Raw genomic sequence first — 8401 nt, forward strand, 5'->3', positions numbered from 1 at the left:
GGGAGTCCAGAACTAGAGGGCATAGGTTTAGGGTGAGAGGGGAAAGATGTAAAAGAGACCTAAGGGGCAACTTTTTCATGCAGAGGGTGGTACGTGTATGGAATGAGCTGCCAGAGGATGTGGTGGAGGCTGGTACAATTGCAACATTTAAGAGGCATTTGGATGAGTATATGAACAGGAAGGGTTTGGAGGGATATAGGCCGGGTGCTGGCAGGTGGGACTAGATTGGGTTGGGATATCTGGTCGGCATGGACGGGTTGGACCGAAGGGTCTGTTTCCAAGATGTACATCTCTATAACTCTTCTATGACTCTATGGGGGTGAAGAGGAGGTTGGAGCATAGCTTAATGAGCTAAAGGGCCTGTTTAGTAAGCAGAAGATCCTGAGCTCAGAGTTCAGTTACGCTGATACACGTGCAGTTAAATGTTTATAAATGTGAGGCAGTGCACTTGGGCAGGACAAACAAGGCAACATGATGGATAGTAGGACCCTGGGAAGCAATGAGGATCAGAGGGACTTTGGTATGCATGTCCAATGGTTCCTTAAGATATCAGGATGAGGTGGTGAAGAAGGCATATGGGATACTTAGAGTCATAGAGCATAGAAGCAGACCCTTCAGCCCATCATGTCAGTGCTGACCAACAAACACCAAACTACACTCATCCTATTTCCCTACACTTGGTCCACAGCCTACTATGCCCTGGTATCTTGAGTACTCATCCCGATGCTTCTTAAATGTTGTGAGAGCACCTGCCTTCACCCCTTCTCAGGAAGCACCTTCCATATTTGTAAGGACTGTCAAACTTAGAGTTACGGTCACTGTCCCCAAAATGCTCACCCGCTGACATTTCAACCACTTGCCTTTTCTGCGCTGTTTGACTCTCTGAATGTATGATCCGTTTCATTCCCTGGGAGAAGGTCTAGCACTGCCCCATCTGTATTAGGACCATCTGTGTACTGTCCCAAAAAGCTCTCTTGGATGCACTTTAAGAATACCACGCTGTCGAATGCTTTCACACCAAGGCGATCCCGATTCGACTGTAAGACCATACGATATGGGAGCAGAGATTAGGCCACTCAGCCCATCAAGTCTGCTCTGCCATTCAATCGTGGCTGATAAGTTTCTCAAACTTATTCTTTCACTTTGTCTCCATAACCTTTGATCCCCTTGACAATCAAGAACCTATCTCAGTCTTAAATATACTCAATGGCCTGGCCTCCACAGCCTTCTGTGGCAGTGAATTCCATAGATCCACCACTGTCTGGCTGAAGGAGTTTCTCTTTATCTCCAGTCTTAAAGGTCTTCCCTTTACTCTCAGGCTGTGCCCTTGGGTCCTAGTCTCTCCAACCAATGGAAACATCTTCCAAACATCTCTTCTGTCCAGGCCATTCAGTATTCTGAATGTTTCAATTATATCCCCCCGTCATCCTTTTAAACACCATTGAGTATAAGCCCAGAGCTCCTCATACGTTAAGCTTTTCATTCTGGGACCATTCTTGTGAACCTCTTCTGAACTCGCTCTACGGCCAGTACATCATTCCTGAGAAACTGCACATAATATTCCAAATGTGGTCTGACCAGAGCCTTATAGAGCCCCAGTAGTACATCCCTGCTTTTATATTCAAGTCGTCTTAAAATAAATGCCAACATTGTATTTGTCTTCCTAACTGCTGACTCAACCTACAAGTTTACCTTGAGAGAATCCTGGACTAGAACTCCCAACTCTCTTTGCACTTCAGACTTCGGAATTTTCTCCCCATTTAGAAAACAGTCCATGCTTATATTCTTCTTACCAAAGTGCATGAACTCACACTTTCCCACATTGTACTCCATCTGTCACCTCTTTGTCCACTCTCCGAACCTGTCCAAATCCTTCTGCAGCCTCCCTGCCTCCTCAATGTTACCTGTCCCTCTACCTCTCTTTATTCATCTGGAAACGTAGCCGGAATGTCCTCAGTTCCTTCATCTAGATCATTAATGTATAAAATGAAAAGTCGTGGTCCCAACACTGAGCGTTGCAGAACACCACTTGTCACCAGCTGTCATCTTGAGAAGGACCCTTTTATCCCCATTTTCTGCTTCCTGCCAGACAGCCAGGCATCCATCTTGCATCTAGCACCATGGGCCCTTATCTTACTCAGTAGCTTCCTGTACAGCACCTTGTCAACGACCACCTTGAAGTCCAGGTAAATAACATTCATTGTCTCTCCTTGGTCTAATCTGCTTGTGACTTCCTCAAAGCATTCTGACAGATTTGTCAGGCATGACGTCCCATTGATGAAACCATGCTGACGTTGCCCTATTTTACCATACACAATTACAACAGTTAAAAGGCACCTGGATAGGTATATGAATACGAAGGGTTTGGAGGGATATGGGCCGGGTGCTGGCAAAGGGCACTAGATTAGTTTAGGATATCTGGTCGGCATGGATGGGTTGGACCAAAGGACCCGTTTCTGTGCTGTTCATCTCTGTGACTTCCAAGTATTCAGAAATCTCATCCTTCACAATATATTCCAGGATCTTCCCCAGGATTGAAGTTAGGCTAATCGGTCTGTAATTTTTCATCTTTTGCCTTAAGAAGGGCTTTCCTGAAGAAGGGCTTATGCCCGAAACGTCGATTCTCCTGTTCCTTGGATGCTGCCTGACCTGCTGCCCTTTTCCAGCAACACATTTTTCAGCTCTGATCTCCAGCATCTGCAGCCCTCACTTTCTCCATCTTTTGCCTTACTCCCTTTTTGAACAGGGGTGTCACATTGGCAATTTTCCAGTCCTCTGAGACCCTCCCTGATTTTAGTGATTCCTAAAAGATCACCACTCACGTCTCCGCTATCTCTTCAGCTATCTCCCTGAGAACTTTGGGGGTATAGTCCATCTGGCCCAGGTGATTTATCCACCTTCAGGCCATTCAGTTTTTCTAGCACCTTCCCCTCGATGGTGGCCACCATTCTCAGCCCTGCCCCCTCACTCTCTTGAATTTTTGGGATATTACTCATGTCTTCTACTGTGAAGACTGATGCAAAGTAATTATTCAGTTCCTCAGCCATTTCCGTGTTCCCCATTACTATCTCTCCAGCAGCCCAAAGTCCACTTTTGCCTCTCTTTTTCCCTTTATATATCTAAAGAAACTCTTACAGTCTCCCTTTATATTACTGGCTAGCTTACCCTCATATTTAATCTTCTCCCTCCTTATTTGTTTTTGTTGCCCTCTGTTGGTTTTTATAAGCTTCCCAATCCTCTGGTTTCCCCCTGCCCTTTGCTACTTTAGATGCTTTCGCTTTTGCTTTTGGTCTTTCCCTGAGTTCCCCAGTCAGCCATAGTTGCTTCATCCTCCCTGTAGCAGGCTTCTTTTCCATCGGGATGAATCTCTGCTGTGTCTCCTGAATTACTCCCAGAAATCCCTGCCATTGCTGTTCCACTGTCTCTCCTGCTCGGTTCCTCTCCCAGTCAATCCTACCCAGCTCCTCCCTCATGCCTCTGTAGTTAGCTTTAGTTGGCTGAGGGTAGTTATACTTTAGCTGACTCTGGGTAGTTATACCTTTAGCTGGCTCTGGGTAGTTATACCTTTAGCTGGCTATGGGTAGTTATACCTTTAGCTGGCTCTGGGTAGTTATACCTTTAGCTGGCTCTGGGTAGTTGTACCTTTAGCTGGCTCTGGGTAGTTATACCTTTAGCTGACTCTGGGTTACCTTTAGCTGGCTCTGGGTAGTTGTACCTTTAGCTGGCTCTGGGTAGTTGTACCTTTAGCTGGCTCTGGGTAGTTGTACCTTTAGCTGGCTCTGGGTAGTTGTACCTTTAGCTGGCTCTGGGTAGTTGTACCTTTAGCTGGCTCTGGGTAGTTGTACCTTTAGCTGGCTCTGGGTAGTTGTACCTTTAGCTGGCTCTGGGTAGTTGTACCTTTAGCTGGCTCTGGGTAGTTGTACCTTTAGCTGGCTCTGGGTAGTTGTACCTTTAGCTGGCTCTGGGTAGTTGTACCTTTAGCTGGCTCTGGGTAGTTGTACCTTTAGCTGGCTCTGGGTAGTTGTACCTTTAGCTGGCTCTGGGTAGTTGTACCTTTAGCTGGCTCTGGGTAGTTGTACCTTTAGCTGGCTCTGGGTAGTTGTACCTTTAGCTGGCTCTGGGTAGTTGTACCTTTAGCTGGCTCTGGGTAGTTGTACCTTTAGCTGGCTCTGGGTAGTTGTACCTTTAGCTGGCTCTGGGTAGTTGTACCTTTAGCTGGCTCTGGGTAGTTGTACCTTTAGCTGGCTCTGGGTAGTTGTACCTTTAGCTGGCTCTGGGTAGTTGTACCTTTAGCTGGCTCTGGGTAGTTGTACCTTTAGCTGGCTCTGGGTAGTTGTACCTTTAGCTGGCTCTGGGTAGTTGTACCTTTAGCTGGCTCTGGGTAGTTGTACCTTTAGCTGGCTCTGGGTAGTTGTACCTTTAGCTGGCTCTGGGTAGTTGTACCTTTAGCTGGCTCTGGGTAGTTGTACCTTTAGCTGGCTCTGGGTAGTTGTACCTTTAGCTGGCTCTGGGTAGTTGTACCTTTAGCTGGCTCTGGGTAGTTGTACCTTTAGCTGGCTCTGGGTAGTTGTACCTTTAGCTGGCTCTGGGTAGTTGTACCTTTAGCTGGCTCTGGGTAGTTGTACCTTTAGCTGGCTCTGGGTAGTTGTACCTTTAGCTGGCTCTGGGTAGTTGTACCTTTAGCTGGCTCTGGGTAGTTGTACCTTTAGCTGGCTCTGGGTAGTTGTACCTTTAGCTGGCTCTGGGTAGTTGTACCTTTAGCTGGCTCTGGGTAGTTGTACCTTTAGCTGGCTCTGGGTAGTTGTACCTTTAGCTGGCTCTGGGTAGTTGTACCTTTAGCTGGCTCTGGGTAGTTGTACCTTTAGCTGGCTCTGGGTAGTTGTACCTTTAGCTGGCTCTGGGTAGTTGTACCTTTAGCTGGCTCTGGGTAGTTGTACCTTTAGCTGGCTCTGGGTAGTTGTACCTTTAGCTGGCTCTGGGTAGTTGTACCTTTAGCTGGCTCTGGGTAGTTGTACCTTTAGCTGGCTCTGGGTAGTTGTACCTTTAGCTGGCTCTGGGTAGTTGTACCTTTAGCTGGCTCTGGGTAGTTGTACCTTTAGCTGGCTCTGGGTAGTTGTACCTTTAGCTGGCTCTGGGTAGTTGTACCTTTAGCTGGCTCTGGGTAGTTGTACCTTTAGCTGGCTCTGGGTAGTTGTACCTTTAGCTGGCTCTGGGTAGTTGTACCTTTAGCTGGCTCTGGGTAGTTGTACCTTTAGCTGGCTCTGGGTAGTTGTACCTTTAGCTGGCTCTGGGTAGTTGTACCTTTAGCTGGCTCTGGGTAGTTGTACCTTTAGCTGGCTCTGGGTAGTTGTACCTTTAGCTGGCTCTGGGTAGTTGTACCTTTAGCTGGCTCTGGGTAGTTGTACCTTTAGCTGGCTCTGGGTAGTTGTACCTTTAGCTGGCTCTGGGTAGTTGTACCTTTAGCTGGCTCTGGGTAGTTGTACCTTTAGCTGGCTCTGGGTAGTTGTACCTTTAGCTGGCTCTGGGTAGTTGTACCTTTAGCTGGCTCTGGGTAGTTGTACCTTTAGCTGGCTCTGGGTAGTTGTACCTTTAGCTGGCTCTGGGTAGTTGTACCTTTAGCTGGCTCTGGGTAGTTGTACCTTTAGCTGGCTCTGGGTAGTTGTACCTTTAGCTGGCTCTGGGTAGTTGTACCTTTAGCTGGCTCTGGGTAGTTGTACCTTTAGCTGGCTCTGGGTAGTTGTACCTTTAGCTGGCTCTGGGTAGTTGTACCTTTAGCTGGCTCTGGGTAGTTGTACCTTTAGCTGGCTCTGGGTAGTTGTACCTTTAGCTGGCTCTGGGTAGTTGTACCTTTAGCTGGCTCTGGGTAGTTGTACCTTTAGCTGGCTCTGGGTAGTTGTACCTTTAGCTGGCTCTGGGTAGTTGTACCTTTAGCTGGCTCTGGGTAGTTGTACCTTTAGCTGGCTCTGGGTAGTTGTACCTTTAGCTGGCTCTGGGTAGTTGTACCTTTAGCTGGCTCTGGGTAGTTGTACCTTTAGCTGGCTCTGGGTAGTTGTACCTTTAGCTGGCTCTGGGTAGTTGTACCTTTAGCTGGCTCTGGGTAGTTGTACCTTTAGCTGGCTCTGGGTAGTTGTACCTTTAGCTGGCTCTGGGTAATTATACCTTTAGCTGGCTCTGGGTAGTTGTACCTTTAGCTGACTCTGGGTAGTTGTACCTTTAGCTGGCTCTGGGTAATTATACCTTTAGCTGGCTCTGGGTAGTTGTGCCTTTAGCTGACTCTGGGTAGTTGTACCTTTAGCTGGCTCTGGGTAGTTGTACCTTTAGCTGGCTCTGGGAAGTTGTACGTTTAGTTGACTCTGAGTCGTTGCGTTTCTGGCTGCATTTATCTGAAGCTCTCGAATCCCTCTTTAATCTAATTTGCGTCTCTGCGTCTACCTTGGTTAAAACCAGAACATTGAATGTTTTTAAAGAAGGAGTTCGATCTAGTTCTTAGAACCAAAGGTATCAAAGCGTGTGGAGGAGAAGGCAGGAACAGGGGGACTGTGTTGGATGATTAGCAACGATCACACTGAATGGTGACGCAGACGGAATGGTGCCTGTGTCTCCACATTTAAAATGACCTGTTTGACTAAGCCGTTGGCTACACTTATTCCTGCTCTTGGGGAACAGTGTAGAATTCAGTCTGGTAAAGGTCCTGTCCAGTACCAAGGGGCATTTATTTGACTGTGCCGGTGTTACATAAAGCGCAAGTTGGGAAAGTGGAGACTGACTGCTCAAGTGGAGAGAAAACAGCTCAGTTGGAAGCCGGGAGTGAGCACACATTTGTGTTCATTCCAAATGGTTGGCAGTAGCTGCAAGAGATGATTCCTCAGTATTGCTGTTCAGATCACTGTGCTTGAACAGAAACTACAAGCAGTAAAATAGTGAGAAGTGCTGAACACAATCTGTCGGTTGGAGGAATTATTTACCTGGTCTATGGTATAAAAGCCACTCAGGTCCTGCTCTTGCTCTTCATCGCTATACGAGAGATTGAAAAGATCAAGATTAACTTTCGCCAAGTAATGGACAAACAAAAGGGGAACGGTTTGATGTTCCCACCCAATCGAACATTAAAAGCTTGCTCCCTGTTCAGGATTAAATCCTGACTCACCCTCATCCCGGATTATGAACAGTTGAGGATACAGCTCCCGGTGTGGTATACCCATAGCCAGCTCACTGCCCTGTCAATTGAACTGAGAGTCCAGGGCCTGCTCAGTGTGGAGCAGGGAGAAAACGGTTTACTGAGTACTTGAGAACCGTCTCTTGTTGAGGAAGCTTCAGTTTGTTACAATCAGTTCCAGGTTACCTTGATAGGATGGATACGGTTCCAGAGGTTTTAATTTGGAGGGTGATGGGTGGTGTCAAGATTACACAGACTATATGAGGAAGAACCAAATGGAATAGGTGTGAGATTTAAAATTTAAAATGCGTTAGCTCTGTGTCGGCTTTGTTTGTTGCTATTCTTATTGACCCCCGGTGTTGCTGCCTGGTGAGACACATTGCTCTCGGACTGGAGGCTCACCCACTCCCCGAACTGCCCTCCCCCCCCCACCCCACCACCCGCCCCTGGCTCCCCCTCCTCTCCCCAGGACAGAGTGGGGAAGGGGGATACTGGACGGAGTGGGGTGAGGAGGGGAGAGGGATGAGGCAGATGGGGAGAGGGATACCAGATGTAGGGAATCCTGGAGTGAGAATGGAAGAGGGCCCAAAAACCGGAGGGTGGGGGTGTGGAGTGAGTGGTGGGAGGGTGGGGGGGGGGGGAGGGGGTGACAAGGAGACCCCAGGTCACCGGCGTTGGGAATGGGGGTGTCAAGGAATGTCATGTTCACATCACTGCCCTCTCCCCACAAGCCTCGATTTTCTGACTGGTCAAGCATCTATCTCCCACGGGGGGAGTGGGGCAAGCGGTTCCAAGGTCTCTTGACCCTCTGAGAGGAGAAATTCCACCTTATCTCAGTCTTACATTGGTGCCCCTTTATTCCGAGACTGTATGCTGTGGTCCCAGTCTCTGCCACGAGGGGACACCCCCTCCCAGAATTTACCCCTGTCAAACCCGAAAGATTCCCAGATACATTTCAGTGGGACGACGGTGCATTCCTTACCTGAGTCGAAGTACACATTCCGATAGCCCGGATCCTTCTGCAGCTGGATATTCTGCAGTGTGAAGATGGAGCTGGCTGCAAATACACAGAAGATGGTCAGTGGGGATACGCACAGCACAGCCACCCCAACATTGCCAGTACCTCACGGAAGCTGTCTGTCTGGAATGGGGTGGATCAGAAGGGCAGGAGTGATGGAACTCCGAGGGGATGAGAGGAATGCAGGGACACACAGAGGGAACCAAGAGAGGAAGTGAGGGGACTCA

At 48.3% G+C, this 8401-nt stretch overlaps 1 long non-coding RNA gene across 1 annotated transcript in view; it reads right to left on the reverse strand.

Moving 5' to 3' along the window:
* Positions 1 to 8391, reverse strand: part of LOC122547535 — a 24518-nt gene extending 16127 nt beyond the window's left edge. Inside the window, exons 1-2 of the long non-coding RNA XR_006311027.1 lie at positions 8139 to 8391; positions 6966 to 7014 (exon numbers count right to left, since the gene is read on the reverse strand). This is a non-coding gene — a long non-coding RNA (uncharacterized LOC122547535). The remainder of the gene's footprint in view (positions 1 to 6965; positions 7015 to 8138) is intronic.
* Between the last annotated feature and the right edge of the window lie 10 nt (positions 8392 to 8401).

This window comes from Chiloscyllium plagiosum, unplaced genomic scaffold (assembly GCF_004010195.1).
Source record: "Chiloscyllium plagiosum isolate BGI_BamShark_2017 unplaced genomic scaffold, ASM401019v2 scaf_8814, whole genome shotgun sequence".
In the NCBI taxonomy this organism is placed as follows: domain Eukaryota; kingdom Metazoa; phylum Chordata; class Chondrichthyes; order Orectolobiformes; family Hemiscylliidae; genus Chiloscyllium; species Chiloscyllium plagiosum.